Below are 16,962 nucleotides of genomic sequence, written 5' to 3' on the forward strand. Positions count from 1 at the left end.
GGGGCGGGGCATCAAATATTGCCTTTAAAATTTCATTTGTCCAGAAAGAGCAAATGCTTAATAACTCCCATGTACAAGCTCCAAAAAATCTCAAACTTCTCAGGCAACGTAATAGTCACGGCCTGAAAACATCTATATGAAAAAATTCAGTTATACATATAGCGCCACCTAGTGGTTACAATAAATGTCATACTTTACGTTTTTAGCTACTGTGCTGAGCTCGTTGAAGGGATCCAGTTGAAAATTGGTCAGAAAAGCCTTAAGATGTTGATGATGCCCCACACCGAATATTGTAACTTTTCGCCAAAGGGCGTGGCCGCTACGGTGACGCAAAGTCTGAAGATTTTTCGTGAAAATAAAAGCTGCATTAACTTGACCGAGATGATCCTATCTTCTCAAAATTTCACACATTTGATGAGAGTCCAGCTCTAAAGACATCTACTAACTTACATTTCATCTAACTGATAGCGCCACCTAGTGGCAATTTTTTTTCTTACGAATTTTCTTCTACGTTTTTCTCCAAACACGTTAACTGGACCTACCTCATATTTGCTCAGATGAGGGTTTCGGCCTTCATGATGTCACAACACGAAGTTTGCGAGTTTTCGCGAATTGCTGTGGGCGTGGCTAAGCGCTGTTCGCCAAGAAAACAACGCCAGTTTTGAGGGTCTAAACATGCACAGAAACTCCTGAAACTTGGCACACACATCTGGCCTGGTAAAATGAGCAATATTTTATTGTTGATTGTGCTATTTTTACAAAAATGACTCAATAGCGCCCCCTAGACGTTTTTAACGAAGCAGCCCCGGTTGTACGTTTAAGCAAGAACGACGAATATTTTTAGGTGTATGAGGGAGCCCAAGACCTACAAAAAAGTCTCTTGGACCCATATGCTAAAATGAACAGGAAGTGAGCTACGAATTTTTGAATGTCCCATTTTTGACAATTTTTGCACATTCACAGGGAGCAGACTTTTGCCCACTTCTCCTACACGTTTCATCTGACTGAGTTAAGACTTGACCTGGACCATGTCAAGACCTGAGCCAACGACAGGGGGAAAAATCTTGACCTTTCGAAATACTATATGATGAAGGCGGGGCATCAAAATTTGTGTTTAGCACTGAAAAAGGATATGCTTAATAACTCCCCGGTACATGCTCCAAAAAATCCCAAACTTGACATGTATGTTTATCGTCAAGGCCTGAAGCTATCTCTATGACAACATTCAGTTATATATGCAGCGCCACCTAGCCCTTGAGGCATGAAAAAAAAATACCCCACATACGGTATTTTGTACAAAAAATGTAAACTCATTCTAAGTGTGATAACTAAGTCATTTATGAATATTCTTTTAGTTCCCACCACTCAAAATGTTCACTGGCATCAGACTTATCCAAACATATATATATTTTTATTTATTTTTGATAGCCTCTGTGGACATTAAAAGCAATATCGTGAATGAAGGATATGCTTAATAACTCCACGGTACATGCTCCAAAAAAAATCCCACACTTGACATGTATGCTTATAATCAAGGCCTGAAGGTATCTCTATGACAACATTCAGTTATAAATACAGCGCCACCTAGCCGTTGAGGCTTATATAAAAAAAATAAAAAAAAATACCCCACATACGGTATTTTGTACAAAAAATGTACACTCATTCTAAGTGTGATAACGAAGTCATTTATGAATATTCTTTTAGTTTCCACCACTCAAATTGTTCACTGGCTTCACACCGATCCAAACGTATGTACGTTTCCATTTTGTTTTATTCATTTTTGATTGCCCCTTTGGACAATAAAAGTAAACATTGTGCAATGAGTACAACGAGCGATGATGTGTATATACACTTTTACAAAAAAATACCAATCAGGGCAACTCATTGCCTAAAAATAAATAAAGACGCTGATTTTTGCAGGTCTTAACAATCACCAAAATCCGTTGAGCTTGACAGACACTGGCAAAAAAAATATTCTACATGTAAACGTTTATTATGCCATTTTCAAAGAAATTTTGCTTCCAATATGCCAGTAACCCAACGTGCCAGTACCCCAACGTGCAAGTACCCCAACGTGCAAGGACCCCAACGTGGCCCGGGCTGCGAGGGCCCTTTATAGCTGCTCGCAGCTCTAGTTAGGGCCCGAGCAGCGACCGCTGCGAGGTCCCTATTGTTTTTGTAAAAATTATTATTATTAGGGCCCGAGCAGCGACCGCTGCGAGGTCCCTATTGTTTTTGTAAAAATTATTATTATTATTATTATTATTATTATTATTATTATTATTATTATTATTCTTCTTCTTCTTTATTCTCCGCAAACAATCGCGATTTTGGGTACCTAAATATTCACGAAAACTCACCGAACTTTGCACACTCCTCAGGTCCGGCGAAAAATTTGATATTATGAAGTCGTTATAACAATGCGACTCGATAGCGCCCCCTAGCGTAGAAAAATAAAAACTAAGCCCGGCACGTTTGAGCTAGAGCAACAAAAATTGGCAGGCACGTGTAGTACCCCGAGACGCACAAAAAAGTATCTTGGGACCATGTAGCTAAAATGTACAGGAAGTGAGCTATGAATTTTTTTATGTCCAATTTTGGCCTATTTTGGCACATTCACTGTGGTCATGCTTTTTCCCCCTTTGCAAACATTTTTCATCCAATTGACTTCAAACTTGGCATTTACCATCTCAAGACCTGAGAGAACAACTGGGCAAAACATCTTGCCTTTTTGAAATACTATATGACGGGGGCGGGGCATCAAATATTGCCTTTAAAATTTCATTTGACGAGAAAGAGCAAATGCTTAATAACTCCCATGTTCAAGCTCCAAAAAATCTCAAACTTCTCAGGCAACGTAATAGTCACGGCCTGAAAACATCTATATGATAAAATTCAGTTATACATACAGCGCCACCTAGTGGTTACAATAAATGTCATACTTTACGTTTTTAGCTACTGTGCTGAGCTTGTTGAAGGGATCCATTTGAAAATTGGTCAGAAAAGCCTTAAGATGTTGATCATGCCCCACACCGAATATTGTAACTTTTCGCCAAAGGGCGTGGCCGCTACGGTGCCGCAAAGTCTAAAGATTTTTCGTGAAAATAAAAGCTGCATTAACTTGACCGAGATGATCCTATCTTCTCAAAATTTCACACATTTGATGAGAGTCCAGCCCTAAAGACATCTTCTGACTTATATTTCATCTAACTGATAGCGCCACCTAGTGGCAATTTTTTTTCTTACGAATTTTCTTCTACGTTTTTCTCCAAACACGTTAACTGGACCTACCTCATATTTGCTCAGATGAGGGTTTCGGCCTTCATGATGTCACAACACGAAGTTTGTGAGTTTTCGCGAATTGCTGTGGGTGTGGCTAAGCGCTGTTCGCCAAGAAAACAACGCCAGTTTTGAGGGTCTAAACATGCACAGAAACTCATGAAACTTGGCACACACATCTGGCCTGGTAAAATGAGCCATATTTTATTGTTGATTGTGCTATTTTTTACAAAATTGACTCAATAGCGCCCCCTAGAAGTTTTTAACAAAGCAGCCCCGGTTGTACGTTTAAGCAAGAACGACGAATATTTTTAGGTGTATGAGGGAGCCCAAGTCCTACAAAAAAGTCTCTTGGACCCATATGCTAAAATGAACAGGAAGTGAGCTATGAATTTTTGAATGTCCCATTTTTTACGATTTTTGCACATTCACAGGGGGCAGACTTTTGCCCACTTCTCCTACACGTTTCATCCGACTGAGTTAAGACTTGGCCTGGACCATGTCAAGACCTGAGCCAACGACAGGGGGAAAAATTTTGACTTTTCGAAATACTATATGATGAGGGCGGGGCATCAAATTTTGTGTTTCGCAATGAAAAAGGATATGCTTGATAACTCCCCGGTACATGCTCCAAAAAATCCCAAACTTGACATGTATGTTTATCGTCAAGGCCTGAAGTTATCTCTGTGACAACATTCAGTTATATATGCAGCGGCACCTAGCCCTTGAGGAATAAAAAAAAAATACCCCACATACGGTATTTTGTACAAAAAATGTACACTCATTCTAAGTGTGATAACGAAGTCATTTCTGAATATTCTTTTAGTTTCCACCACTCAAAATGTTCACTGGCATCAGACTTATCCAAACATATATATATTTTTATTTATTTTTGATAGCCTCTATGGACATTAAAAGCAATATCGTGAATGAAGGATATGCTTAATAACTCCACGGTACATGCTCCAAAAAAAATCCCACACTTGACATGTATGCTTATAATCAAGGCCTGAAGGTATCTCTATGACAACATTCAGTTATAAATACAGCGCCACCTAGCCCTTGAGGCTTATATAAAAAAAAATAAAAATACCCCACATACGGTATTTTGTACAAAAAATGTACACTCATTCTAAGTGTGATAACTAAGTCATTTATGAATATTCTTTTAGTTTCCACCACTCAAATTGTTCACTGGCTTGACACCGATCCAAACGTATGTACGTTTCCATTTTGTTTTATTCATTTTTGATTGCCCCTTTGGACAATAAAAGTAACATTGTGCAATGAGTACAACGAGCGATGATGTGTATATACACTTTTACAAAAAAATACCAATCAGGGCAACTCATTGCCTAAAAATAAAAAAGGACGCTGATTTTTGCAGGTCTTAACAATCACCAAAACCCGTTGAGCTTGACACACACACTGGCAAAAAAATATTCTACATGTAAACGTTTATTATGCCATTTTCAAAGAAATTTTGCTTCCAATATGCCAGTACCCCAACGTGCCAGTACCCTAACGTGCAAGTACCCCAACGTGCAAGGACTCCAACGTGGCCCGGGCTGCGAGGGCCCTTTATAGCTGCTCGCAGCTCTAGTTATTATTATTCTTCTTCTTCTTTTTCTCCGTAAACGATCGCATTTTTGAGTACCTAAACATTCACGAAAACTCACCGAACTTTGCACACTCCTCAGGTCCGGCGAAAAATTTGATATTATGAAGTCGTTATAACAACGCGACTCTATAGCGCCCCCTAGCATAGAAAAATAAAAACCAAGCCCGGCACGTTTGAGCTAGAGCAACGAAAATTGGCAGGCACGTGTAGCACCCCGAGACGCAAAAAAAGTCTATTGGGACCATGTAGCTAAAATGTACAGGAAGTGAGCTATGAATTTTTTAATGTCCAACTTTGGCCTATTTTGGCACATTCACTGTGGTCATGCTTTTTCCCCCTATGCAAACATTTTTCATCCCATTGACTTCAAACTTGGCATTTATCATCTCAAGACCTAAGAGAACAGTTGGGCAAAAAGTCTTGCCTTTTCGAAATACTATATGACGGGGGCGGGGCATCAAATATTGCCTTTAAAATTTCATTTTTCCAGAAAGAGCAAATGCTGAATAACTCCCATGTACAAGCTCCAAAAAATCTCAAACTTCTCAGGCAACGTAATAGTCACGGCCTGAAAACATCTATATGACAAAATTCAGTCATACATATAGCGCCACCTAGTGGTTACAATAAATGTCATACTTTACGTTTTTAGCTACTGTGCTGAGCTCGTTGAAGGGATCCAGTTGAAAATTGGTCAGAAAAGCCTTAAGATGTTGATGATGCCCCACACCGAATATTGTAATTTTTCGCCAAAGGGCGTGGCCGCTACGGTGACGCAAAATCTAAAGATTTTTCGTGACAATAAAAGCTGCATTAACTTGACCGAGATGATCCTATCTTCTCAAAATTTCACACATTTGATGAGAGTCCAGCTCTAAAGACATCTACTAACTTACATTTCATCTAACTGATAGCGCCACCTAGTGGCAATTTTTTTTCTTACGAATTTTCTTCTACGTTTTTCTCCAAACACGTTAACTGGACCTACCTCATATTTGCTCAGAGGAGGGTTTCGGCCTTCATGATGTCACAACACGAAGTTTGTGAGTTTTCGCGAATTGCTGTAGGCGTGGCTAAGCGCTGTTCGCCAAGAAAACAACGCCAGTTTTGAGGGTCTAAACATGCACAGAAACTCCTGAAACTTGGCACACACATCTGGCCTGGTAAAATGAGCAATATTTTATTGTTGATTGTGCTATTTTTACAAAAATGACTCAATAGCGCCCCCTCGAAATTTTTAACGAAGCAGCCCCGGTTGTACGTTTAAGCAAGAACGCCGAATATTTTTAGGTGTATGAGGGAGCCCAAGACCTACAAAAAAGTCTCTTGTACCCATATGCTAAAATGAACAGGAAGTGAGCTACGAATTTTTGAATGTCCCATTTTTGACGATTTTTGCACATTCACAGGGGGCAGACTTTTGCCCGCTTCTCCTACACGTTTCATCCGACTGAGTTAAGACTTGGCCTGGACCATGTCAAGACGTGAGCCAACGACAGGGGGGAAAATTTTGACTTTTCGAAATACTATATGATGAGGGCGGGGCATCAAATTTGTGTTTCACAATGAAAAAGGATATGCTTGATAACTCCCCGGTACATGCTCCAAAAAATCCCAAACTTGACATGTATGTTTATCGTCAAGGCCTGAAGTTATCTCTATGACAACATTCAGTTATATATGCAGCGCCACCTAGCCCTTGAGGCATGAAAAAAAAATACCCCACATACGGTATTTTGTACAAAAAATGTAAACTCATTCTAAGTGTGATAACGAAGTCATTTATGAATATTCTTTTTAGTTTCCACCACTCAAAATGTTCACTGGCATCAGACTTATCCAAACATATATATATTTTTATTTATTTTTGATAGCCTCTATGGACATTAAAAGCAATATCGTGAATGAAGGATATGCTTAATAACTCCACGGTACATGCTCCAAAAAAAATCCCACACTTGACATGTATGCTTATAATCAAGGCCTGAAGGTATCTCTATGACAACATTCAGTTATAAATACAGCGCCACCTAGCCCTTGAGGCTTATATAAAAAAAAATAAAAAATACCCCACATACGGTATTTTGTACAAAAAATGTACACTCATTCTAAGTGTGATAACTAAGTCATTTATGAATATTCTTTTAGTTTCCACCACTCAAATTGTTCACTGGCTTCACACCGATCCAAACGTATGTACGTTTCCATTTTGTTTTATTTATTTTTGATTGCCCCTTTGGACAATAAAAGTAACATTGTGCAATGAGTACAACGAGCGATGATGTGTATATACACTTTTACAAAAAAATACCAATCAGGGCAACTCATTGCCTAAAAATAAAAAAGGACTTTGATTTTTGCAGGTCTTAACAATCACCAAAACCCGTTGAGCTTGATACACACTGGCAAAAAAAATATTCTACATGTAAACGTTTATTATGCCATTTTCAAAGAAATTTTGCTTCCAATATGCCAGTACCCCAATGTGCCAGTACCCCAACGTGCAAGTAGCCCAACGTGCAAGGACCCCAACGTGGCCCGGGCTGCGAGGGCCCTTTATAGCTGCTCGCAGCTCTAGTTCTTCTTCTTCTTCTTCTTCTTCTTCTTCTTCTTCTTTATTCTCCGCAAACGATCGCGATTTTGGGTACCTAAACATTCACGAAAACTCACCGAACTTTGCACACTCCTCAGGCCCGGCGAAAAATTTGATATTATTAAGTCGTCATAACAATGCGACTCGATAGCGCCCCCTAGCGTAGAAAAATAAAAACCAAGCCCGGCACGTTTGAGCTAGGGCAACAAAAATTGGCAGGCACGTGTAGCACCCCGAGACGCACAAAAAAGTCTATTGGGACCATGTAGCTAAAATGTACAGGAAGTGAGCTATGAATTTTTTTATATTCAATTTTGGCCTATTTTGGCACATTCACTGTGGTCATGCTTTTTCCCCCTTTGCAAACATTTTTCATCCAATTGACTTCAAACTTGGCATTTATCATCTCAAGACCTGAGAGAACAACTGGGCAAAACATCTTGCCTTTTTGAAATACTATATGACGGGGGCGGGGCATCAAATATTGCCTTTAAAATTTCATTTGTCCAGAAAGAGCAAATGCTTAATAACTCCCATGTTCAAGCTCCAAAAAATCTCAAACTTCTCAGGCAACGTAATAGTCACGGCCTGAAAACATCTATATGATAAAATTCAGTTATACATATAGCGCCACCTAGTGGTTACAATAAATGTCATACTTTACGTTTTTAGCTACTGTGCTGAGCTTGTTGAAGGGATCCATTTGAAAATTGGTCAGAAAAGCCTTAAGATGTTGATCATGCCCCACACCGAATATTGTAACTTTTCGCCAAAGGGCGTGGCCGCTACGGTGACGCAAAGTCTGAAGATTTTTCGTGAAAATAAAAGCTGCATTAACTTGACCGAGATGATCCTATCTTCTCAAAATTTCACACATTTGATGAGAGTCCAGCCCTAAAGACATCTACTGACTTATATTTCATCTAACTGATAGCGCCACCTAGTGGCAATTTTTTTTCTTACGAATTTTCTTCTACGTTTTTCTCCAAACACGTTAACTGGACCTACCTCATATTTGCTCAGATGAGGGTTTCGGCCTTCATGATGTCACAACACGAAGTTTGTGAGTTTTCGCGAATTGCTGTGGGTGTGGCTAAGCGCTGTTCGCCAAGAAAACAACGCCAGTTTTGAGGGTCTAAACATGCACAGAAACTCATGAAACTTGGCACACACATCTGGCCTGGCAAAATGAGCAATATTTTATTGTTGATTGCGCTATTTTTACAAAAATGACTCAATAGCGCCCCCGAGAAATTTTTAACGAAGCAGCCCCGGTTGTACGTTTAAGCAAGAACGACGAATATTTTTAGGTGTATGAGGGAGCCCAAGACCTACAAAAAAGTCTCTTGGACCCATATGCTAAAATTAACAGGAAGTTAGCTACGAATTTTTGAATGTCCCATTTTTGACTATTTTTGCACATTCACAGGGGGCAGACTTTTGCCCACTTCTCCTACACGTTTCATCTGACTGAGTTAAGACTTGACCTGGACCATGTCAAGACCTGAGCCAACGACAGGGGGAAAAATCTTGACCTTTCGAAATACTATATGATGAAGGCGGGGCATCAAAATTTGTGTTTCGCACTGAAAAAGGATATGCTTAATAACTCCCCGGTACATGCTCCAAAAAATCCCAAACTTGACATGTATGTTTATCGTCAAGGCCTGAAGCTATCTCTATGACAACATTCAGTTATATATGCAGTGCCACCTAGCCCTTGAGGCATAAAAAAAAAATACCCCACATACGGTATTTTGTACAAAAAATGTAAACTCATTCTAAGTGTGATAACTAAGTCATTTATGAATATTCTTTTAGTTTCCACCACTCAAAATGTTCACTGGCATCAGACTTATCCAAACATATATATATTTTTATTTATTTTTGATAGCCTCTGTGGACATTAAAAGCAATATCGTGAATGAAGGATATGCTTAATAACTCCACGGTACATGCTCCAAAAAAAATCCCACACTTGACATGTATGCTTATAATCAAGGCCTGAAGGTATCTCGATGACAACATTCAGTTATAAATACAGCGCCACCTAGCCCTTGAGGCTTATATAAAAAAAAAAAACACATACGGTATTTTGTACAAAAAATGTAAACTCATTCTAAGTGTGATGACTAAGTCATTTATGAATATTCTTTTAGTTTCCACCACTCAAATTGTTCACTGGCTTCACACCGATCCAAACGTATGTACGTTTCCATTTTGTTTTATTCATTTTTGATTGCCCCTTTGGACAATAAAAGTAACATTGTGCAATGAGTACAACGAGCGATGATGTATATATACACTTTTACAAAAAATACCAATCAGGGCAACTCATTGCCTAAAAATAAAAAAGGACGCAGATTTTTGCAGGTCTTAACAATCCCCAAAACCCGTTGAGCTTGATACACACTGGCAAAAAAAATATTCTACATGTAAACGTTTATTATGCCATTTTCAAAGAAATTTTGCTTCCAATATGCCAGTACCCCAACGTGCCAGTACCCTAACGTGCAAGTACCCCAACGTGCAAGGACTCCAACCTGGCCCGGGCTGCGAGGGCCCTTTATAGCTGCTCGCAGCTCTAGTTCTTCTTTTTCTTTGTTATTATTCTTTTCCGTAAACAATCACATTTTTGAGACACTAAATGTGAAAGAAAACTCACCAAACTTTACACACATGTCAGGCCTGGCGAAAAATTTGATATTTTAAAGTCGCCATAGGTGATAACAGAAAAATGGCTCCATAGCGCCACCTACATAGGTTAAACAGATCCCTGGCCCGCTACGATTGTCCGACGGCTATGAAAATTGTGTGGCACCTGTAGCACATCCCGATGAACAAAAACCTCTTTGATGTGTGTACCTTAAAATAGACAGAAAGTGAGGTATGATCATCTGAATGTCAATTTTGGCCCAGTTTTGCACATTTACATGGATCATACTATTGCCCGCTTCTCCTACACGGTAAACCCGATTGACTTCAAACTTGGGCTGTACCATCTCAACACCTGGGACAACATCATGGTAAAAAATCAAAAATTTTTGACCTACTATATGACAGGGGTGAGGCATCAAATTTAGAGTTTCAAAATTATTACTAAATGTAGTATTGCCGGTTGTACGTTTAACCTAGAGCTACGAAAATTGGTACACATATGTAACAGACTATGATCTACACAAAAGTCTGTTGGTGCCATATGCTAAACCCAACAGGAAGTCCGCCAGAGGCCGGGCATCAAATTTTGCGTTTCAAAATTCTTACTTAAAGAAGCATTCCCGGCTGTACGTTTCACCTAGAGTTACCAAAATTTGAAGACATATGTAACAGCCCTCAAGGTACAAAAAACTCTTTTTGAACCATGTGCTAAACCTAACAGAAAGTCCACCATTTTAATTTACTTTGGAACGTGTTGCCATTTTTTTGGCCATTTCATAGGGGTCTTATTTTAACGAACTCCTCCTACAGAATTTATCCCATCATCTTCAAACTTGGTGTGATTCATCTTAAGATGTTGAAGATGAAAAGTTATTGAAAGCTTTTTATTTCGTCGCACGCTGTTGCCGTGGCATGCACTTGTTTGCAAAGGAAAAACATTCTTCTTAATGAAGAATTCCCAGTTGTACGAAGCAGCTAGAGCTACGAAAATTTGTAGACATATGTAACAGCCCACAATGTACAAAAAAGTCTCTTGGTGCTATGTGCTAAACCCAACAGGAAGTCCCCCAGGGGCCGGGCATCACATTTTGAGCTAAAAAACTCCTCTTTAACGAAGCATTCCCGGTTGTACGTTTTACCTAGAGTTACCAAAATTTGAAGACATATGTAACAGGCCTCGAGGTACAAAAAACTCTTTTTGAAACATATGCTAACCCCAACAGGAAGTCCGCCATTTTGATTTACTTTGGAACGTGTTGCCATTTTTTTGGGCATTTCTTAGGGGTCTCATTTTAACGAACTCCTCCTACAGAGTTTATCCGATCATCTTCAAACTTGGTGTGATTCATCTTAAGATTTTGAAGATGAAAAGTTATTGAAAGCTTTGTATTTCGTCGCACGCTGTTGTCATGACATGCACTGTTTGCAAAGGAAAAAAATTGTTCTTAAAGAAGCATTCCCATTTGTACGAAGCAGCTAGAGCTACGAAAATTTGTAGACATATGTAACAGCCCAAGATGTACAAAAAAAGTCTCTTGGAACCAAATGCTAAACCAAACAGGAAGTCTGACATTTTGATTTACTTTGGTATTTGTAGCCACTTTTTGGGGCCTTTTATAGGGGTCATATTTTCTGCAAAACTTATCACATCGTGTTCATTCTTTGGCATGTTTCATCTTAAGATATTTAAGATGAAAAGTTATTGAATTATTTTATTTTGTCAAACGCCTTTGCTGTAGCGATGCATTGTTTGCAAAGAAAGTTTTTTTTATAGAGACTAAACATGGGCAAAAACTCACAAAATTTTGCACACAGATCAGATCTCTCACGAACATGAATATTTTATAATTTGTTGTGCAATTTGTAATAAATGGCTCAATAGCGCCGTCTCGATATTTTTTTGAAGTATATCCGATTATATGGTTCAGCTAGATGTGTGAATATTGGGAGGCATACCTATCAGCCTAATACCTCAAAAAATTATTCTATAGCCATGTGCCAATCCATTTTGATTTTATTTTCATTGTGCATCATTTTTGGCTTTCCATGAAACTTTGCAAACACAAAGCATGACAAAAACATTTACAATTTAGACGGTTTCCTATGAAACACTACCCCAACATGCCAGTTTCCCGACATGCAAATACCCCAAGGTGGCCCGGGTTGCGAGGGCCCTTTATTGCTGCTCGCAGCTCTAGTTCTTCTTCTTCTTTTTCTTTGTTATTATTCTTTTCCGCAATCAACCACATTTTTGAGGCACTAAACATGAACGAAAACTCACCAAACTTTACACGCAGATCGGGCCTGGCGAAAAATTTGATATTTTAAAGTCGCCATACATGATAACAGAAAAATGGCTCTGTAGCGCCACCTACATAGGTTTAACGGATCCCTGTCACGCTACGATTGTCCTATCGCTATGAAAATTGTGTGGCACCTGTAGCACATCCAGATGAACAAAAACCTCTTTGATATGTGTACCCTAAAATAGACAGGAAGTGAGGTATGAGTATTTGAATGTCCAATTTTGGCCCATTTTTGCACATTTACAGGGGTCATACTTTTGCCCGCTTCTCCTACACGGTTAACCCGATTGACTTCAAACTTGGGATGTACCATCTCAACACCTGGGACAACATCATTGTGTAAAATGAAAAGTTTTTGATATACTATATGACGGCGGCGGCGCATCAAATTTAGAGTTTAAAAATTCTTACTTCACGAAGCATTGCCGGTTGTACGTTTAATCTAGAGCTACGAAAATTGGTACACATATGTAACAGGCTATGACCTACAAAAAACTCTTTTTGAACCATATGCTAAACCTAACAGGAAGTCCACCATTTTGATTTATTTTGGAACGTGTTGCCATTTTTCTGGCCATTTCATTGGGGTCTTATTTTAACGAACTCCTTCTACAGTGTTTATCCGATCATCTTCAAACTTGGTGTGATTCATCTTAAGATGTTGAAGATGAAAAGTTATTGAAAGCTTTGTATTTCGTCGCACGCTGTTGTCATGGCATGCACTGTTTGCAAAGGAAAAAAAATATCCTTAAAGAAGCATTCCCATTTGTACGAAGCAGCTAGAGCTACGAAAATTTGTAGACATATGTAACAGCCCAAGATGTACAAAAAAGTCTCTTGGTGCCCTGTGCTAAACCCAACAGGAAGTCCCCCAGGGGCCGGGCATCACATTTTGAGATAAAAAACTCCTCTTTAACAAAGCATACCCAGCTGTACGTTTCACCTAGAGTTACCAAAATTTGTAGAGGTATATAACAGCCCTCGAGGTACAAAAAACTCTTTTTGAACCATATGCTAAACCTAACAGGACGTCCGCCATTTTGATTTACTTTGGAATGTGTTGCCATTTTTTTGGGCCATTTCATAGGGGTCATATTTTAACAAACTCCTCCTACAGAGTTTATCCGATCATCTTCAAACTTGGTGTGATTCATCTTAAGATGTTGAAAATGAAAAGTTATTGAACGTTTTTTATTTCGTCACACGCTGTTGTCGTGGCATGCACTTTTTGCAAAGGAAAAAAAATCCTTCTTAATGTCCTATTTGACAGTACCCCGACGTGCAAGTACCCCAACGTGGCCCGGGTTGCGAGGGCCCTTTATAGCTGCTCACAGCTCGAGTTTGTTATTATTCTTTTCCGCAAACAATCACATTTTTGAGACACTAAACGTGAACGAAAACTCACCAAACTTTACACGCAGATCGGGCCTGGCGAAAAATTTGATATTTTAAAGTCGCCATACATGATAACAGAAAAATGGCTCTGTAGCGCCACCTGCATAGCTTAAACGGATCCCTGTCCCGCTACGATTGTCCTACGGCTATGAAAATTGTGTGGCACCTGTAGCATATCCAGATGAACAAAAACCTCTTTGATATGTGTACCCTAAAATAGACAGGAAGTGAGATATGAGTATTTAAATGTCCAATTTTGGCCCATTTTTGCACATTTACAGGGGTCATACTTTTGCCCGCTTCTCCTACACGGTTAATCCGATTGACTTCAAACTTGGGATGTACCATCTCAAGACCTGGGACAACACCATGGTAAAAAATCTAAAGTTTTTGACATTCTATATGACAGCGGTGGGGCATCAAATTTAGCGTTTCAAAACTCTTACTAAACGTAGCATTGCCGGTTGTACGTTTAACCTTGAGCTACGAAAATTGGTACACATATGTAACAGACTATGATCTACAAAAAACTCTGTTGGTGCCATATGCTAAACCCAACAGGAAGTCCGCCAGAGGCGGGGCATCAAATTATGAGTTTCAAAATTCTTACTTAATGAAGCATTCCCGGCTGTACGTTTTACCTAGAGTTACCAAAATTTGAAGACATATGTAACAGCCCTCAAGGTACAAAAAACTCGTTTTGAACCATATGCTAAACCTAACAGGAAGTCCGCCATTTTGATTTACTTTGGAATGTGTTGCCATTTTTTTGGCCATTTCATAGGGGTCCTATTTTAACGAACTCCTCCTACAGAGTTTATCCGATCATCTTCAAACTTGGCGTGTTTCATCTTAAGATATTTAAGATGAAAAGTTATTGAATTTTTTTATTTTGTCACACGCATTTGCTGTAGCCATGCATTGTTTTTTGAGAGTCTAAATATGGGCGAAAACTCACAAAACTTTGCACACACACCAGACCTGTCTGGAACATGAATATTTTATTTAGAGATTTGTTGTGCAATTTGTAATAAATGGCTCAATAGCGCCCTCTAGACATTTTTATGAAGTCTTTCCGATTATATGATTCAGCTAGATGTGTTAATATTGGCAGGCATGCCTAATATATTCAAAAAGTATTCTATATAGCCATGTGCCAATCCATTTTGATTTTATTTTGTTAATTGTGCATCATTTTTGGCCTTTCCATGAAACTTTACAAACACAAAGCATGGCAGAAACGTTTACAATTTAGATGGTTTCCTATTTGACAGTACCCCAACATGCCAGTACCCCGACGTGCAAATACCCCAACGTGGCCCGGGTTCCGAGGGCCCTTTATAGCCGCTCGCAGCTCTAGTTCTTCTTTTCCTTTATTATTCTTTTCCGCAAACAATCGCATTTTTGAGACACTAAACGTGAACGGAAATTCACCAAACTTTACACGCAGATCGAGCCTGGTGAAAAATGTGATATTTTAAAGTCGCCATACATGATAACAGAAAAATGGCTCTGTAGCGCCCCCTACATAGGTTTAACGGATCCCTGTCCCGCTACGATTGTCCTACGGCTAGGAAAATTGTGTGGCACCTGTAGCACATCCAGATGAACAAAAACCTCTTTAATAGGTGTACCCTAAAATTGACAGGAATATTTGAATGTCCAATTTTGGCCCATTTTTGCACATTTACAGGGGTCATACTTTTGCCCCCTTCTCCTACACGGTTAACCCGATTGACTTAAAACTTGGGCTGTATCATCTCAACACCTTGACAACATCATGGTAAAAAATCAAAAGTTTTTGACATACTATATGACGGGGGCGAGGCATCAAATTTAGAGTTTCAAAATTCTTACTTAATGAAGCATTGCCGATTGTACGTTTAATCTAGAGCTATGAAAATTGGTACACATATGTAACAGACTACGACCGACAAAAAAGTCTGTTGGTGCCATATGCTAAACCTAACAGGAAGTCCGCCAGAGGCAGGGCATCAAATTTTGCGTTTCAAAATTCTTACTTAATGAAGCATTCCCGGCTGTACGTTTCACCTAGAGTGACCAAAATTTGAAGACATATGTAACAGCCCTTAAGGTACAAAAAACTCTTTTTGAACCATATGCTAAACCTAACAGGACGTCCGCCATTTTGATTTACTTTGGAACATGTTGCCATTTTTTTGGCCATTTTATAGGGCCATGTCTTATTTTAACGAACTCCTCCTAGAGAGTTCATCCGATCATCTTCAAACTTGGTGTGATTAATCTTAAGAGGTTGAAGATGAAAAGTAATTGAAAGCTTTTTATTTCGCCGCACGCTGTTGTCGTGGCATGCAGTTTGCAAAGGAAAAAAAAATCCTTCTTAATGAAGCATTCCCAGTTGTACGAAGCAGCTAGAGCTACAAAAATTTGGAGACATATGTAACAGCCCACGATGTACAAAAAAGTCTCTGGGTGCCATGTGCTAAACCCAACAGGAAGTCCCCCAGGGGCCGGGCTTCACATTTTGAACTAAAAAAACTCCTCTTTCACAAAGCATTCCTGGTTGTACGTTTCACCTAGCGCTATGATAATTTGGAGGCATACATAGGAGTCCACAATGTAGAAAAAAGTCTCTTGGAACTATATGCTAAACCAAACAGGAAGTCCGCCATTTTGATTTATGTTGGGATTTGTCGTCATTTTTTGTGGCCTTTTTCAGGGGTCATATTTTAACGAACTCCTACAAAATTTATCCGACTGTCTTCAAACTTGGTGTGTTTCATCTTAAAATGTTTAAGATGCAAAGTTATCTAAAGTTTTTTATTTTGTCGCACGCCGTTGCCATAGCAGTGCATTGTTTTGCCAAGCAGTACATTGTTTTGCCAAGTAAAATGTTTAATGTTTTTTTTGTCTAAACGTGCAAAAACTCATGAAACTTTGCACACACATCCAACTTGTCATAAACATGAATATTTTACAGATTTCTTGTGCAATTTGCAATAAATGGCCCTCTAGACATTTTTACGAAGTTTTTGGAAATGTATGATTCAGCTAGATTAGTAAATTTCAGTAAATTAGTAGATTTTAGCTTTTTTTGAGAGTCTAAACATGGGCAAAAACAAAACTTT

The 16,962-nt window shown here is 39.0% G+C and overlaps 1 protein-coding gene across 1 annotated transcript in view; it reads left to right on the plus strand.

The window, feature by feature from the left end:
• Positions 1-16,962, plus strand: part of LOC144006004 (all-trans-retinol 13,14-reductase-like) — a 209,166-nt gene that overhangs the window by 191,295 nt on the left and 909 nt on the right. The window lies entirely within an intron of this gene.

This window comes from Festucalex cinctus, chromosome 1, assembly GCF_051991245.1.
Source record: "Festucalex cinctus isolate MCC-2025b chromosome 1, RoL_Fcin_1.0, whole genome shotgun sequence".
Lineage (NCBI taxonomy): Eukaryota > Metazoa > Chordata > Actinopteri > Syngnathiformes > Syngnathidae > Festucalex > Festucalex cinctus.